Below are 18,457 nucleotides of genomic sequence, written 5' to 3' on the forward strand. Positions count from 1 at the left end.
CATATGGGGCAGCTGGGTGCGTGAGTGCCCTGTCTTTCATTGTACGTTTGGCTTTCCGGCAGTTTGGATCCTCCGCCTCCTTCTACACTTCCATTAAAGCTCAGGCAAAGGCCTCATGAAGCCCTTCCTCCCACAGGGCCTTTTCAGTTTTGGAAGGGTAGCTGTGATTAGATAAGTAAAAAACACAGAGAGAGACAAAACAAATTATAAGGCACCCTGAGAATGAGACAGCAGAATGGAAGCATCTTTCATGCGAAATGAAAACATTCAGGAAGTTGGAGGACAGAGTTTAGCTCTGTACTAGCAACACCCCTTCCCTGAGGGTAGTTAAGGAACTGTCCCTCGTGCCTGCATTGTGGAGGATGCAAAATGGGAAGGGGTGTCCACAAACACGGATGGTGTTGTTTCAGCACAAACGGCTTCCTCCAAACACACACAAAACAAAGAAGCTGCATGGCCACCTTCACCCAGCTGTGTAGTATTTCTCCTCCACTTGGAGAAATTTGATGAAATGATCTCCCACTTTCTCTACCCACCAATCAAGAGGACGCTTGTGCACAGCTCTAGTTTTAATTGTGGTAAATGATACATTCCTAATAACATGTAGGAAGTCTTTTATGCAACCTGATCTGAATTCTGGGACTTCTTTCATTCTTGTTGCTATTACAAAGAAGCAGAACCCACCAGTATAAAAATATGACCAAATTTTGCAGTGGAATGAACTTGTATCCTTTGACTTGCACCACTGAGGCAGAGAAAGAGAAGCACACATTTCCCTTTCAGTGCTCACAGCTGACATCGGGTTTCTCTACATGAAATATTTATTGTGCCCTTGTGGTCTGCCATTCATGAATGTTTGTGAGGCCTCTTCACAATGTCATCTTATTCCAGGGCATCTCCTGGATTTTCCAGCCATTGTGGTGGTGCCCTATTCCACCAATACTCCTGTGTGTTGTCAAAATTCCACAGTATTCCACAACACCACTTTGTGTTGTATTATGGGCAATATAGGAAAAAGAAAGGCAGAGAGAAAAACCCCTGGAAAAAATACCTCGTGTGAAGAATGCTGTAATCATCCTACAAAGAAAAGGCAAGAAAATGCCAGTGAACTTACAGAACCAGAGAGCATGCATCTTCTGCCAGCAGGGAAGGCGCAAAAGCTGCCATCCCTTGGTCTCCTGATTTCTAGATAATGTTATCTTACCATCACTATGTCCCCAAGTGTGAAAAAGATTCTTCTGTTCAGCAGAGGCCACTTGGCAGATGCATTGAATTGAGCCACAGTTCAGAGCCTGCATTTCTCCTGTTGTGCCAGTGGAGGAATTGGAGGTTTTCTCCTCAGTGCCATTATCCCCAGGTTTAAAAGGTCACTTTTGTGCTACCGTCCTGCAGCCTGCATGCAATCCATTTCATCCTGTCCTCAGGTATTTCCTTTGAAGCTCTTGCCTTGTATTTGTTCTCATCTTCTAGCCCTTCCTCCTGTTCTGTGATGGCGATTTTTAGGGCATTTCAGTATATCCACTTACCCAGTAACTAGACCTTCAGGAAAAGTATATTTATTTGGCCATTCCTGTCAGAGGCCAATACCACATGTTTTAAATATAATCTACATTTTTATTTCCTACTAATTGCTCTCACCAATTGATATTCCTCGGCTGACAGTCAGTCATGCCCCCTTTCATCTTCCCGTGCCCCATCTGTGTGTACCAGCTTCCAGCAGGATGGAGAAACCCCTGATGTCCCTGCCCATTCCAGGGCAGCAGCAGCAACATGGAGATGGTAAGGAAGAGGCACGCTGGGCCTCAGTGGTTGTTGGCACCACGTGTAAACTATAAGCAAGAATGCAGTGAACTAAACTTACAGGGCAGCCTGGCTTTACTGAGTCATGAACATTCTTGAAAGGGGGCAGGGACATGCAAAGTAGGGTGGGTGGGGATATGCAAAGTAGATGGGAGGGGCTCTACCCAGCTTGGCTATAAAACAACAGACATTTTTATCTCCTGATGTCCTCACAATACTCAGGATTAGTGAAGGTTTGTGATGCTTTGTTTTAATATAACAATTATTTCCTGTATGTAATCAGTACTGGCTCCAGGTTTTGGGGGCCCTTTGATCTCAGGGGTGATCTCGGGGAGCCCTCCCTCGGTGAGCCCAGGATTGTCACCAGCTGCTATAGCACCTGGTCCTTTGTCATCGCTGCCACAACTTGCTCGCTTGGCCATCCAAAAGGCCAGGAGCATCTCAGCTGCTCCTTCTCACCCCTGCCATTCTCTGGTCTGAAGTGGGAGCAGCAGGCCAGGACAGTGAGGCTAAGGAGCAGTTCTGACCCATTTCACACATTTGGCAGGAGAGCCCGACTACTGAATGGGATGAAATAAATTCCCAGTTAATTTTGACAAAGACCTTTCCAGTGCCCGAAGAAGCAACAGGAGCCTGAGCTGTTCTATTTTGTGCAAAACAGAGGAGCTGATGCATGATGTGGCAAAACATACTGAAATACAGCTGTGGAGACAGGAAACAACTCAGGTGATGCCGACAGATTGGGGGACTAGTCCTCATTTACCACTAGCCTGACTTGGAAATGCCTAATAATTCCCCTGCCTTTTGTTTTAAATTAGGTTGAAATTTTTTATTTAAATAAAGGAGTGGGAGTGCTCTCGAGCAAGAGCAGCTTTTGCAGTACTATTATGTACATTTTTAGATTAAAAATGTCTACAGCAGATATCAAGTTTGGTGACAACCAAAAATGTACATAACAGTAGACTCTACAAAGTAGAGATGGGTTCTGAAGAAAAGAGTGCTTCCAGATTAGGCTTTTAAAGCTCCATCAGCCTTTCTCATCTATAGATGTTTATTGGAGGAGGGGTTCCAGATGTTAATTGCCTTCCATTTGCAACCCTCTTTTATTTATTTATCCATTTATATTTCTCAATTTAATTTCTATACCACCCAATAGAACAGTTTTGAACTGTTTATAAGAACAAGGCCAGAATAAAACAAAACACCATACAAAATTAACAGTATACAAAATGTAAACAAGAACAATGTATGTGTTAAAACAGTATTTTAATTCATATTAGACCTGTTAAAACAGCCAACAGGTGCTCCATTACACCATTAAACATCCCTAGATGCCTTTGAATACCATGGGGAAGAGGGCAGTCTTAATTTGGTGCTGAAAGGATGACACAGTGGGCACTGGGCAGGCCTCAACAGGGAGATCATTCTGCAGTTGGGGGACCACCACTGGCAAGGCTCTCCTACTTGTGGCTTCCTTCATATCTCAGAAGTGGCACTCAGAGAAAGACCTCAGATGTGGATCACAGTGTCTGGATAGAGTGAGGTCAGGGGAGGTGATCTATGAGATATTGTAGTCCCAAGACTGTAAGGCTTTATAGGTGAAAAGCAGCACCTTGAATCAGGCTTGGAAGCATGAAGACGGATGTCAATCACAACATCACAGAGCTGCTACTGCTTCTCTCCCTCTCCCTCCCTCTCTCTTTAGTAACACTTCTGACATCAGATCCTTTTTTTTTTTTTAACATAGCTTCCTGGGAATGTTGGCTTCCCTTAGTTCTACATATTTACTGTATTATTTTGTGTTTTGATTTCAAATTTATTTTCTGTTCATGCTACTCATGTCTATAATGTGCTGTATTCTTTACTATTCTATAGGATATTGCATATATATTACAGACAATGGACTAAATCAGGTCACATCCTAATTATATTTTGAACAATGTATGCCCTTTTTATTGTATTATTAGTGCTGGCCTTCCTTGACAAGCAATAAAAATTTGATTTGTTTTTTGGAAAATCCAAGCAACTGAGAAATTCATCTCTTGGCCAGACTTCGTGTGCGCAGTGCTAACTTCAAATCATCCTTTGTTTTTCTCTCATCATTGTGAGAGCATCAGGTATGCCCAGCAGTCATTAAAAAAGAGAGTAAATGTAAGAAATGTTTTAAAATGCCAATGAACATATAGAGAGCCAGTCTCTTTTTTAAAGGAATATGCAAAGGAAGATGTATTATTCAATATGCCTTTTAAAGAAAAAATGATCTTATCTACTCCCTAATGGTGGTCACTTCCTTTGATATACATGAACTAGACAGAACAAGCTTTCCAAACTTCAGGCACCGAATGATGTTGCAACAGAATTCTTTGTTCCTCTTGTCTTTTCTTCTTTTTCTTTTAAAATCTGGGTTTCTGAATATTAGAGCAGATCAACTTCATTAAGAAACCACAGGAGCAGCCCTGAAAGGGGCCCTCCTTATCTACCCAGTTCCTTAGATAGGATGAGCGCCTTTGCTTCTGCCCGATAAATTAAAGATGAACTCTGCTCCCTGTCTGATCTGCCTCACAGTGGGAGGTAGCAATAGGTTTCAAGCCAATTGCAAGCTGGATCCTGCTGATAAATAAATCTTCATAAATAAATCTTCATGAATCTTCACAGCGGCTCTGGAATTGGATGTCTGGGTCCTAGCCAATGGGCAAGGGATCTTAGATACTGAACAAGTAGCAGAATTCTCCAAAGTGAAGCAGTCTCCAGGACAGGCATTTTGCATGATATTATATATTCTGCGGCCTTATAGCACCACAAATGAAAAGAGAATCAGCCTAGGGAAATGCAGACAAAGCATGAAACACCAGACAGGCTTGACAAGACAGATTTTGCTTTTTGGAAATTCTTAGCCTGCTTCTGGAATACTTACTTACAGGACCCAGAGCATTAATGGCCAACAAAATACAGACTGGTGTGGCTGTTTAAAGGGGCAATGATTGTGCCTGAGAGCAATGTTGCATTGCAGTGTTGCATAGCCCTTTTTGTATTCTTTTTTCCATTTGTATCTGGCACTTCTCCCAAGGAAATCGGCATGATGCATGTAGGTCTGCCATCAACACAGCCCCCTGAGGCTGGTTAGGCTAAAGGAGAAGAAATACATGTTGCTAAAACTACTGGAGTACTCCTGAAAAAATGGGCACTCCTGTATCAAGGGCTCCTTCTCCATCTGGATATCACCTCACAAAAAGTATTCTACAGCCTCACATCAGGAGAGGCAAAAGCACCTACACACCCACTCAAACTTCCTGGATGCTTGCCAAGGTATTTTACTTTTTTGTTAGCAAATTTTTGGATAGAATGTGTACATGTGTGTGAAGGACAGAGGGATAAAGAATGAGAGAAGCCACACCAATTAATGGTGAGCCAGGGTGAGAAAGAGAGGAAGAAAGCTGGTGAGTAGCTGAGCAGGAAGAAAGGAAAAATTTGACTTCTGTGAAATTGGTGCTGAAAATGGTAGGTTGAAAGCAGTGTTTCATGAGTTCAGGTTCAGACTGCGCTCTGCCTTTCACCTGCTCTTGTAAGCAGGCTACTTTGTGAAGAGCCCATGTTCCCCATGGCAGCAGCCATTTTGTGGTGGTGCTCAGAACACTGTCTCAAATTACCAAATGTGCCCACAAACACACACACAGGATGTAATTCTATGCATCTTTCTTTATTTAAAACACTTATATCCTGTCCATACCAAACAGATCTCAAAATGGCTTACAGCAAAAGCAGCACAATTAAAATAGAAAATAAAACTATTAAAATTCCTATCTTAAAATACCACCAAAACTTAAAATACCAGGTAAATAAAAAGGTTAGGGTTTTTTATATTCCTTAGAGAGAGAAAAGCCTGACAATTCCCAGCATAATAGACTGGGTCATGCTAAATGCTCCAGGACTCTTGTGCTGTCTAAATGCACATAGTATTGCACCTTTACAGTCCAAGTCAGTGCGTGGCTACTCAGATTTTAGCTCCCCAGGTTCAGTGGGACTTACTCCAATGTAAGTGTGTAAAGGATTATGGTGTTAGTAAATCAAAAGCAACCCTTTATGAAATATACATATTTCAAAGTATAAAGAAGAGTAGCTGGAAATATACATCCCATATCTAAATAAAGCACAACTAGGTTTTACCATTTAGGCTTCCCTTAAATCCCAGAAAAAGGAATAAATTCAGGTTTACTTTGTTTTCTAGTCTTGGCTTTTAGTACCCACTGAGGAGAAAAGATAAGTAGATGAGTTCTGTTTTCTGGTTTGGGTTCTGGGGTTGTAAAGTTTACTGTAAAATATGCCTTTGCCTTTTTTTGATACGGCACTTGTAAACAAGCTAAACATAACTCTTGCAGTGCTAGGCTTTGCAGAGTGGTTTAATGTTCAAAGTGTCAATTTGTGTATCACTCCATGGGTGCAGTTCCCTGGAAGAATGGTCCAAGGCAGGGGGGAAATGTTCCCGGAAACTTGAGGAGTGTCCTATCCTTGGTGTATCTAAGAAAAGAGATAGGAAGATAAATGAGCTTATGATTGCATTATGAGTGTGGCATGTCAGCTGGTCAGAGCCTCCTTAAGTCAGCTATGGTGGCTTCAGCTGCCTGTTAAATTAGTCCTTCGTCAGTACTGAACTATTTGAAAAAGCAAAGTCTCATTTTGGATCTAGAGTGCAGCAAATATTCACAATCTCTTCTAAGGGGCTTGTATTTCCCCTTCCCTTTTGGAAATGGAACCTTAGCAGGGCTTCACAATTATGTTTAAGGTGACTGTGAATTATATTTTTTCTTTCAAAGGAGCTATGTGGAACTATTTCATTCTACACAACCTAATAGTGCCTCACTACTTATAGGTGGCCAATTAAATACTGAGTCAACACAATAGCTAGTTAAGTGTCGAATGGGATTATAAACACAGCTCAATACATTTTCACATTGCATTAGACCTGCATTCATTGTGAGTCGCCTACAGAGGGTTAGAAGCTGCAGCTAAGTCAATGTTTGCTTCCACAGTAGTGGCTGTTTACTTGATCACATGCATGGTAAAAACAAAATGTCTTCCTATGTCCACAGAACTTAAATTAATTCTTAGGCAGAAATGCAAGCAGTGTGCATTGGGTTTGATTTGATCATGCATGTATTTCTTCTTTCCCATTCCAGAGCTTTTGTGCACAAATGAAGTTGCCTTATCTTGACTGGGATGGTGTAAATTGGGGTCCTACACTGAGCAGGAAGTTGGACCTGAAGGCCTTTTTGGCCCCTTCCAACCCTGCTATTCTATGATTCTATGAATCAGACCCTTGGTCCACCTGACTCTGTATAGCCTATATGAATTGGCACAGTTCTCCAGGGTTTCAGATATGTATGTTTCCCACTCTTACTAAGAAGAAATCTTGTGGACTGAGCCTTGGACCTTTAGCATAAATACTGTGGACTCTGTTACAGGGCTCCAGACATCCTTCCCCACTTCCAGACATAAAAGGTTGACCCAGCGTGTTCCTTCCACGAAAGGAAGGACTCTTTATTCACTAATTCAGTGAAGGGACTGAAATCCAGAGGAAGCTCCAACTGAAGGAAGGAGCAGGGCAGTTATCAGCAATTCCCCTTCCATCTGTTCCTCCTTCCATGGGAACTCCCACCTGCCTCCCCAGCCTTCCTGGGCAGACTTTCAGGGGGCATAAAGGGAAGGCAGAAACAGAGGGAGCATTCCAGGAGCAGAGGTCCCCCACATGAACTCTGGAGGGAATCCACAGGACTCTCTAGATCCAGAGCCATGCTGGATGAATTGAACTGGTAGTTCCTCCCTTTCCACAGCAGCCCTTCTGAGCCCCTAATAATGCTGCACATGAGATCCTGGTTAGTGGCGCAAGCCATTCTATGGGAGGTGGTGGAATCCCCAAAGACTGAGTGGTGCATACCTTGGAGGCTGGTGCTTGCACTGTCAGTGAGGCTATCCACTCCAGATTTTAGTCCAAGCTTTAAAGGAGCCATCCATCATGCAGAATCTATTTTGGGATTAGGGTTCATTGCTATGAATGGCTCTTTTAAAGCTCAGAGTGAAATCAAAGTGGATGCACAGCTTCACTTACATTAGTGCCACCAGCCAGTACTTAGTGGAATGCTTGTGGAACATCCCTTCCTTTCACAGAAGGTAGCTCCTGGTTCCAATCATCATCATCATCTTCTTCTTCTTCTTCTTCTTGCATCTATATCCCTACCTTTCTTCTTCTTGTAAGGAACGCAAGGCAGTTTACAAGGTTCTCCTTTCCACTTTATGCTCACAACAACAACCTTGTGAGGTAGGTTAGGCTGGGAGGTAGTGACTGGCCCCAAGTCATCAACTGGGCTTCATGGCCGGCTGGGGACTAGAACCCAGATCCTCTTTTCCCAGTCTAGCATTCTTGGCTCTCTTTTTCTGGCTCTCTTTTTCTTCTTGAGGTCTAGAGGCAGAATATTCTAAATATGTTTTTAATCTGTCCAGATTGAATATGTAATAGCTGTCACATGTCTATTTATTGTATACAGATAAATGTGCAAAAGTATTGAAAACCTGCTATAAGATGGTGCTAATAATAGTCTGAAATCACACCAGTCAGCATTCTTTTTAAAAACAATCCCTTCCCCCAGATTGAAGGAAATGCCTGGCCTGGCCTGATAGGAGTAGTTACATAAAGAACTGCTCAGGTTTCCATCCTGCTCAGGAGGGTGCATTTCAACCAGCCACACTGCAAGTGCATTTAAAGTATATGGAAGAAAATAACAATAATCTTGTGCTGCTACATTTGGAGTCTCTTCAAAAGACATTGTAGTTAAATGAAATCTGGAAAACATTCTTTATCAGATATTTCATTGCGCTTTCCCTCTGGACATTTGGTCTTACAGCTGGCAGTAATAGTTAGAAGCTTTTACAACTAAAATCCATTGACATCAGTGGAAAGAAAGTATTCCATTAAATAAGGTTATTCACAATTTTCAGCATAATATATTACAAATCCATATATGGAAAATAGATAAATTCTTACAATTATTTATTCCAGTAAATAATTTCTGTCCCTGCCTGTTGGGATTAGACTAGGCCTTCTACTTTAGAGTCAGGATCTAATTAAGATCCATACAAGGGTGGTTTAGTGCCCAGTGCAGTCATGAGAAGACTGAGGCTTGAATACCTAGCTTCTTATCTGATGGGAGGCCAAAGGGCTTTGGTTTGGGCTTGCTAAGAATAGTAGAATCATTTCATGATGATGGTAGAGCAACATCCTTGGACCTGGTATTACAGAGTGGAGCAGGCCAAGGGAATTGGACATGCCTCCAGCTGCAGTATTCAGCCCTGGATGACTTGCCTGCAGCTAAGACAGCTGACGGCCTCTTTGGGAGAATCAGGCAGGCAGAGGGAGACTGGGCTATAAAAAGGAGCTCCAAACCTGTTTCTTGGGAACTGAAGCATCTATAGAAAGTGGAAGAGAAATGCCTTTAAGAGACTGCTGTCTTGCAGACTAGAGACCCCTGCATTTAAACTGGAGGAGGAGCTGCAAAGCATATGCTGGGAACATGCCATCTTCTCTGCACGAAACCCTTTCTGCCTCAACTTTTCACTACCCAAGGAGCACCTTGTCACCTGGATGCCCCATCATATCATAGGACCATAGAATCATACGGTTGGAAGAGGCCTAGAAGGACATCAGGTCCAACACCCTGCTCAGTGTAGAACTTTAGTCTTCCATCTGGATTCTAACCAGGCCTGACCCTGCTTAGCTTCCAAGATTAGGCAGGATCAGGCACTTTAGGTTATACAGAAGCATTCAGACCTGGCCTCTTGTGCATTTAATGTGGTATCATTAAGAATATGCCTGGAGCTATCATGAATTTTGGACTCATTCTGCCTGAGGGCATGGACCACAGAGACCTAGTGGAGACAGCTCTCTTCTGTCTGGTGCGCTCTTTCTCTCTTGCTTGGAGTTATGCTTGTTTTATTTACCTAGGATACTGCTTCCCTGGACTTGGCAAGGATTAAGAATCTGAGACTCTTGCCTGCCTTGAAACTGTTACTGGGAGCTGAGCAAGGGGTGGTGAGCCTATGTGAGGAATGTCTTCTTAAAAACCTCATAATGGTCTGGCCTTGTCATGTCCCCTGGTTTTTGGTCTGCCTTGACACACATACTACTGTGGAGATTCCAACGCTGAATTGATTGTGTGCTGACTCCACTTACTCTTGGACCATGTCTTGAGTTGGGATGTTTTCTTGTCTGGATTTATCATGACCTTTGACCTTGCCTTGTATTCTGAACCACAGAGACCCAAACTTTGAAACTAACATTGACTGATCTCCAACACAGTTGTAGTTATTAGCCTCAGAGTCTTTCCTGAACCATGTACTGTGCTTTAGCTCAATTACTTTTTGCTTTAGCTTTAGCTAAATTACTTATGAAAAATTGCATAGTTAAGACTTTCCCATGAAATCTGCTATGATAATCTTGCTGATTTTGGTATTCTAGCAGAGAATGTTTGAGCTGCAAAGTTGATATACATCAGGTAGCCAGCACGCTTATGTCATAGGCCTTTCTATAACCTGCCTAAAGGTTCCACTGAGTGGATGGAGGGTCTTATTTTCTATCATCACTTCAAAGAAATGATGTTATAATTCTGGATCCCAACACATAAGCCCCCTTCATATGCTACATGCACAAAAGTGGCATTATTAAAGAAAAACAGGATTACCGCAGTGGTTCTGCCAACTGGTCCCAGTAACTTGGAGGAGTCTTGGCAGCAGCCAAGCACAGCTGCTGCCTCCTTTGCAGCTTCACAGCATGTGAAACTGGGGGAGCAGAGCCAGGCGCCTGCTAGTTCAACAGCACAGAGTACTTGCTTGAGTGGAAACATGCGTTTCCTGACTGGGACAGGTCAGTGTGTTCCCTCCTGCCCCACGGCCAGTTCCTTGCTGCACTTGTCAAGCAACTCTGCAGCAGCTTGGCTTGTTCCCTGGTGGCTCATGTCAAATGATTATGGATGGCACGGCAAGCCACTCTGGGGCAAGAAACTGCACCACAGACCCCGACTTGGCAGGGTGGCTTATAAGGCAAACTTGCACCACCTTGGCAGATTAGCCCAGATCCAGAGGACATGCCAAGCCCCCATGTCTTCATAGCCAGGGTAGTGTCATATGCTGTACAATTCCAGGCAACATGTGTTAAGAGGTTCTGCAGTACAGTTCTATGCAAGTTGATTCAGAAGTAGGCTTCATCACATCTGTGAGTCTTACTTCCATGTAGGTGTGCACAGGGCTGCACGGAGAAGCTTAGAAACTTAACAAATCAACTACCGACAAGGCAAGAATAGAATCACAGAATGGAAGAGTTGGAAGGGGCCATGAAGGCCATGGATTGAACCCTCTGCTGCTGCAGGAAGCCAGTTTACACCGTCCAACTCAGATGGCTACGGTGTGAGTGCACGAGCAATAGGATAATGACGCAAGCAGAGATAAAAATATCCCGCTAATCTCACTTGGCAGGGTTACCCAACCATGGACACATTTGGGAATTTGGAAAATTACAGTGAGCACCATTGGAAATACCTAATCAGCAGATCACTAGTGTTTATTGTCTTGTCTGTGGACCTTGGGCTGCATTTTATTCAAGACATATTCACTAGTTCCTCTTCCTCTCGATTTTTAGCTTATATATTTTTTCTTTTTTTAAAGTCTTTTTAAAAAGCTATTCAGGAATGTAGTTCATTTATGGAAACAAAGTTTCTGTTTCCTGAATAAAAACCTCTCTCTCTCCCCCCCACCTCCACTCCCACTCCCACTACCCCCTTTCTTATCCTCTGACTTTCTGTCAAACTTTATAATTTTCTGCTCAACTGAATACAACGTCCTGATCCCTATATTCTAACTAAATTTTGACCTAATCTAAACAATTTGCCTTTTGGCTGAAATGGGCAAGCATTCTTTCCCTGTATGACAATGGTTTAACCCCATAATAGCCTAAAAGCAAACCAAATACAAATCTGGAAGGTAGTCATGTTCCTTCACATCAGACCAGAAATAAATGGAACAACTTCAGTGCATCACAGAAGCAGAGCGAGGGGCCTCCGGGGCATCCATCTTTCCAGCCAGGACTAAGTGCAAAATCTCCCTCTTTTCTTCTTGAGGTCAGTCTGCTTATTACTTTTTGGGGTGAGTTTCATTTTACCAAGCCCCATGGGCTTATGTAAAGAGCCAACATTACACATTCAAGAGACATCCCTGGAGAGGGGGAAAATGAGTTCAAGGAAGCCGGCATCCAATCAAAATATTAAAAAGCTCCACTTTTCATTAAAGTGACACCCCTTTCCTTATGAGTTAATGCTTGTGCCACTTTAATGGCATGGCCTTTTCTGTCTTTGACTGCAAAACCTGGCTTTATATTGCTTCCTAAAGAGGAAAGCCTGTTTCACCCCTGGCACAACTATTTAATGTGCAGACAGGTAAATTGCATTTCTGTCCAATACGGCATTTGCCAGACCTCCTGCTGGAACCGGGATGGCTGGGCTTTGATTGTTAGTGGAAGGCCTTGCCCTGCGTTAAGACTCTCACAGCTGGACTGTACAAAGAAGCAACATCCTTTGTATGGCAAGAAGCCCAAGATCTGCTCTGAACTCCTAGAGGTACTGATGCTTAACTGTTTGCTGACTCTGTACTCTTTCCAGCGCCAAGTAAAGAACATTTTATTTATCTATCATTATAATAATTAAATTAATAATTTTAATAAAGTTAATAACACTTTATACAGTTGCTTTTTCTTTTTTCTTGCTCTCTTTCTTTTAGTTTTGAATTGTTATTACTGTTAGACCTGAGTTGTTTCATTGGATGCTTTAATTGTATTTTATATTATTAATTTTTGTAAGCCGTTCTGAGGCTTGTGCAAAGGACGGGGTAGAAATGTTTTAAATAAATAAATAAGATACACGTTGTTTTTACTTTTCATGTTTCTGGTGCAACCTAAATTATTCAGATACTACTATTCTGAGGAATAATACCCAGCTCTGTCAAACTGTCCTCACAGCTCTCTCTTTCTTGATATATTTCCTTTCCTCCAGACCTTTCCCAGGTCCTTAGCATCCTCTTTTTCCAAGTATGAAACCCCCCAAATTGAGCTTAACATTCCAGCCAAGGCTTCATCTGGCCCAAGGAGAGCAAAATAATTACTTTCAATGCAATTCTGCTGATCAAACTAAAAGAGCAATGTAAGTGTGCGTGTATGTGTGTCTGATCTTTGCTGCTGTTGCTGAAGCTCTTCGACTTACAAATCTCTCTTGGGCACATCTGCATGTTGCTTATTTGGGGGCTGGAGACACTTCTATAGTACATTGTCACAATGCTCACCAGGAACATTTTTTCAGGGATATTTTGGGCAACTTCACAGATGCACACCCCACCAGGTAATGATATGGATACATGAACAAAGACATCATACACCTTAGCCCACATATAATGCTTCCAGAACATCTCAGATTCTGTGCTTTTCAACAGCTGCAAATGATGCATTGTAAAGAATCCAGTGCAGAAAAATTGTGTGTGTGATCCAGCTCTTTGTGTATATCCAGTGCATATTGCAGAGGCGAGTGGAAAGCACAAGCATCCTGACATTAATATGTGGTCACATGTGTACTTTTTCCTACCTTGTTTTTTACTGCCTTAGAACAGTATTGCAGAATATCCTGCCAACACAACTTTAACTAGGCACAGGGGTAAAATAATGGAAGGTAGAGCTAGCTTAAAAGATCATACGTCATATGTCAGAGATATGAAAAATGCATGCATGGCAACAGCCGTAGCCACGGTGTAGCAGCATTACATAACATCACAATCTACTTTAAATGATGACCATATCATTAAGCTGTAATGAATGATCTGGGAAAGAGACAAGTTCGGAATGCTTTGTGATCCTGGCGTCTATAGTTGCTTCAAAGTGCATAAATTGCTCCTGCACAATGGAACTCCATGCATTTTTATTTTCCCAGGCATTTTAATTTAAGAAATGTCTTCGCCTGCTGCCTGCCAGCTTTATTTTATTGCTTGGGTTATAGTTTTATTGGATATTTTGGAGTCTATTGGATGAAGGGGAGTATACAAATGTTTTAATAAAATACACAACAAGCAAATGAATAAAATGGGCATTCCCACCCATTAAACTTTGCAAGTTGACAGACTTACCCCAACTGCACTTGTCCTTGCAGAATTTAGAATTCATTGCAGTTTCTGCCATCCTTGGATACTGCTGATTATACTATGTTCCAAAATTTCACCCTCTTTCCATTTTCCTCTAACCATCTTTGTGGAAACAAGAACAGACCTGAGCCCAAAATATCCCAGGCCTCTACCTATGTTGCCACTGAAGTGTCTTTATGTCCCAAATGTCAAGCAATGCCCTGGAATGTAAAGGAGTTTGTGTGTTTTCCCAAAGAACGTTGGCCTGGGGAAGCTGGTTTAACTAGTGTGGGTACCGGTGGAAGAACATTTGTCTCACCTGGGACAGATTTCTTATGGATTAAACAAAATGCCAAACACTAAGAATAAACTTTTGCTTCAAGTGTTAGCATAGCAGTCCATGATGCTTTTCTAACATCTCTGCTATCTTGAGTTGAAAACACACTTCTAACACTAACATCACAGATGCTGTAGTGATTGTGTGGCATTTTATCATTCCAGAATATATTGGAAATAGCTTGGGGTCATAAAATGATGCCAAAACACATCTGTGTGTGCTTGTTCAGGTAGCTGGAGTTCACAATGCATTCATATTGAGCAGTTGTGTGTATTTGGCTTCTTTCTCCAAAAGCACTCAAAGCCGATACAGATAATGAACAACAGAACAGGCAGAATTCTTTCAGGTCATTGCTGACCTTGTCGACTCTTCCCTAGGAAACTCGTCTATGAGTAACCGCTTGGAGTTGGTGACATGAACGCCCTGTTCTGATCGCCTCCTTTTCTACTCATATATCCCTTCACTTTCATGAAGATGTTCGCCATATGATTGTGAGTGCCTGTGCATGCAGAGAGAAAGAGAGAGAGAGAGAGAGATTGGGGAATCGTGCTCTTGCTAAGCCCCCCCCCCCCCACACACACACACACAGGAGCTCTTGAAATTTTATTTATTTATTTATTTATTAAAACATTTTTATGCCGCCCCATTCGCCGAAGCCTCGGGGCGGCTTACATCACTAAGTTAAATAATAATAATATAAATTAAAAATATAAATATTAAATTAAAATACAACAATACAGTATAAAATAAGCCGCCCTGGCCAGATAAAATCCAATAATATTAACAGTTAAAATGCCGCTTGAATAAAAAGGTCTTCGCCTGGCGCCGAAAAGCAAATAACGAGGGCTACCAGTTTGCTGCAGTTGTCTCAGAGCTGGTCCAAGATACTGAGTGGCCTGAAATGGAGCAGCCAATTCTGCCCTGCTCCCTTATGCCAAGATAGTGCAATATTTTAAAAAGCAGATCAAGTTATTCTAGCACCTGAGGTGGTCAGTCCCATCAGCGCCTCTCCTCCTTCTTGTCAGGAAACAATAACAGCGATAATCAAACATGGGCTGCCCTTCCATGGCACCCCAAAACCTGAGATTGCCATTTCACTCTCTGGGTAGAGCCGCCCCTCAGTTGTCTTGACATCTGGACTTGTGCCACTCCCCCTCGTGCTCTGCTACACATTTCATTCACCAGGTATGTCCATCTTGTTTTGATAACTCTGTTACCGTGTGCTCTCATAACACCATATTCTACAAATAGTGGGAAAACCCACTTATTCTGAACAGCTGCCTTCAGAGGTAATCTGCCAGTTTTATATAATTCTTTTCATATAATTCCAGCAGTTCAATATTGTTTCAGGAGAAAGCAATTTCACATCATGCTGGCAGCTCCCAGAATTTCATGCTCAGTTGCTTTACTTTTTCCTTCCTTGGACACAATAATTAATCACACATGATAACAGGGCCTTCCTGCTAAACTCAGGTTGTGTGCAGGTTGCTAGCATCTGATTCAACTTTCCCAACCTGGTGCCCTGATATTTCAGACTACTGCCTCCATAATCCCCAGCTATGGCCATACTGCCTGGGGTGATAGGAGTTGTAGCGAGCCAGGTTGGACAAGCCTGCCCTATTCCATCTGAGCTTGTGTTAAGTCCACTTCTTTTTACCTGTCAGGAGAGTTCAAGGAAAACCCACTCTGCTTTTGTTTTGAGTGCTGCACCAGGGCTCAAGAAGACCTAAAAGTGCTTGCATACTTTTGAAACCCCTTCATTGTCCTTTCCTGTAGGAAAACAAAAGCAACCCTCTGCTTGTGTACACAATCCTACAGCCTTTAGCATTAGATAAATGTGAACTTCTGAAAGACCTATTCCAGCAGAGGCCCTGCCATATTCCTTCCCTCCTGGTACAGGTACATATCTGTGTTTTGACATCTTTCCCCTGCTCCCACTTTACCAATTCTCTGTTCCACCCCTTGAATAACCCAGCCCCATGTCATTAATATCTCAAGTTTGCCCTGCTACAGCCTGCTTCCTGTGCACCTTGCCACATCCCTGGCACCCTCCACTTCTTTGTATGGCCCCAGGAAGCAGATGGGTAAAACTTCCTAGTCAAACCCTGGTCTGAGAATATTTAGGCATACTTAGGAGAAGTAAGAATGACTAAGAAACAGCATCTCACGGCCTTTATTCATTCTTCCATTTGATCTTGGCCTGGCAGGTCTTTTTAGGGTCTTCTGAGGCCTACATTCTAGCCCCAAGAACATCCTAAACTCATCCAATGCCCACTGTAATATATTGGAGAGCCAGTGTGGTGTAGTGGTTAAGAGCATGGGACTGGGACTCTGGGTTCTAGTCCCCACTCGGCCATGGAGCCAACTGGGTGACTTTGGGCCAGTCACAGACTCTCATCCCAGCCTACCTCACAGGTTGTTGTTGTGGGGATAAGATGGAGGAGGATATGTAAGATGCCTTGAGCCCTTTGTAGGAAAAAGGCAGGATATAAATCGAAAAATAAATAAATTTTCTGGGCACTTCCAAGACAAAATCTCTTGCATTATCTGTGTCTTAGATTCCAGTATAATACCAGTTGAAATCAGATGAGTTTCCCAGAGCACAGCCTGTTTTTTTCCTTGGGTGAGTTTTTGTTGGTACAGCTCAAAGCCGTTCACATGTTCATGCAACCAGTACCATGTTGGCAAGGAGGGAAGCCAGCAAGGAGGGAAGAACCGGTTGAGCCAGGGAGATGATCAATGCTTCCTTGGAAGAGGGAGAGAACAATTGCTACCTGAAAGAGCTGATTTTGAAACTATCTGAACCTCTCTGGCCCCTGGAGAGCTTAATAACTTTAGCCTGGCACCAAAGGTTCCTTTCTGGGCAAAGTTCTTGAGTGGGTGGTGGCCAGCCAATTTCAATCAGTCCTGGATGAGACTAATTCTCTGGATCCATTTTAGCCAAGGTTCTGGCCGGGTTTATCATGGAAGCAGCTTCAGTAGCCCTGCATGATGACCTATGTTAGGGTAGTGTTATCCTGACACTCCTGGATCTCTCAGCAGGATGGTATTTCCAATACCACTGACCATGATATCCTTCACTGGTGACTGTCTGCTTGGAGAAGGCTCTGTGCCTCCCTGGTTGGTTGCATAGTGTTTGGGGAATAGTGGTTGGTCCCATGGGGTTAAGGTCTCCAGCACGGGGTTCCTAGGGGTTAGTTTCTGTCCCCCCACAGTTCTTACTCCCATGCTATTCAATATCCACATTAAACTGCTGAGTGGGGTCATTCAGAGTTTGGCGTATATTATCATCAGTATTCTGATGACACACAACTCTCCTTTTCCTTTTTGCCTCCATCTGGATGTGCTAAACTGGTATCGGATTGTGACAATGTGCTAGATAATAGCTAACAAACTGAAACTCCACCCAGGCAAGACTGAGACGCTGTTAGTGGGTGGTTCATCTGACTGGATGGAGGACATTAAACTTGTTCTGGATGGGCCTCCACTTCCTTTGCATGAGCAGGATTGTAGCATGGGAGTCCCCCTTGAGCCCCTTTTGTCACTTGAAGCTCAGGTGGCCTCAGCAGCAGAAGTGTTAGGTGCTCAGTGTAGGGCTGCCCTTCAAGACTGTTCAGAAGCTGGGACCAGACCTGAACACGTAACATCAATTCTGGCCTCCTTGCACTGCCTGCCTATAAGCTTCGGAATCTAGTACAAGGTGCTAGTTTGAACCTGTAAAGTCTTACACAGCTTGGGACCACGGCACTCGTTGAAATGGCTCTCACCACCACCATCTACCTGTACACAACAATCGGTATATGAGGCCTTCCTCCAAGGGCTACCTCTGGGCGCCTCTCAGTTATGGAATGTTCTCCCCACGGAGGCCCACCTGACACCAACTCTGTCATCTGAGTCATTTAGAGATACCTAAGTTATGTCTAAGGGAGGCTTTCTCCACGTATGGAACAACTTCCTTGCTATGGCCTGGCTGGCACCAAATTTGGCATTTTTTTAGTGCCAAGTTAAGACAGCCCACTATGCTGAAGTTTTAAAAGATTTATCTGGCAACACAGGGGCTTGAGATTGTCCGTCCTGTGTGTTTTCCAGAGTTTTTCTTTGTTGTCATTTTTTTAAAGATGT

This window comes from Varanus komodoensis, unplaced genomic scaffold (assembly GCF_004798865.1).
Source record: "Varanus komodoensis strain SLA01 unplaced genomic scaffold, ASM479886v1 scaffold6_1, whole genome shotgun sequence".
Classification (NCBI taxonomy): domain Eukaryota; kingdom Metazoa; phylum Chordata; class Lepidosauria; order Squamata; family Varanidae; genus Varanus; species Varanus komodoensis.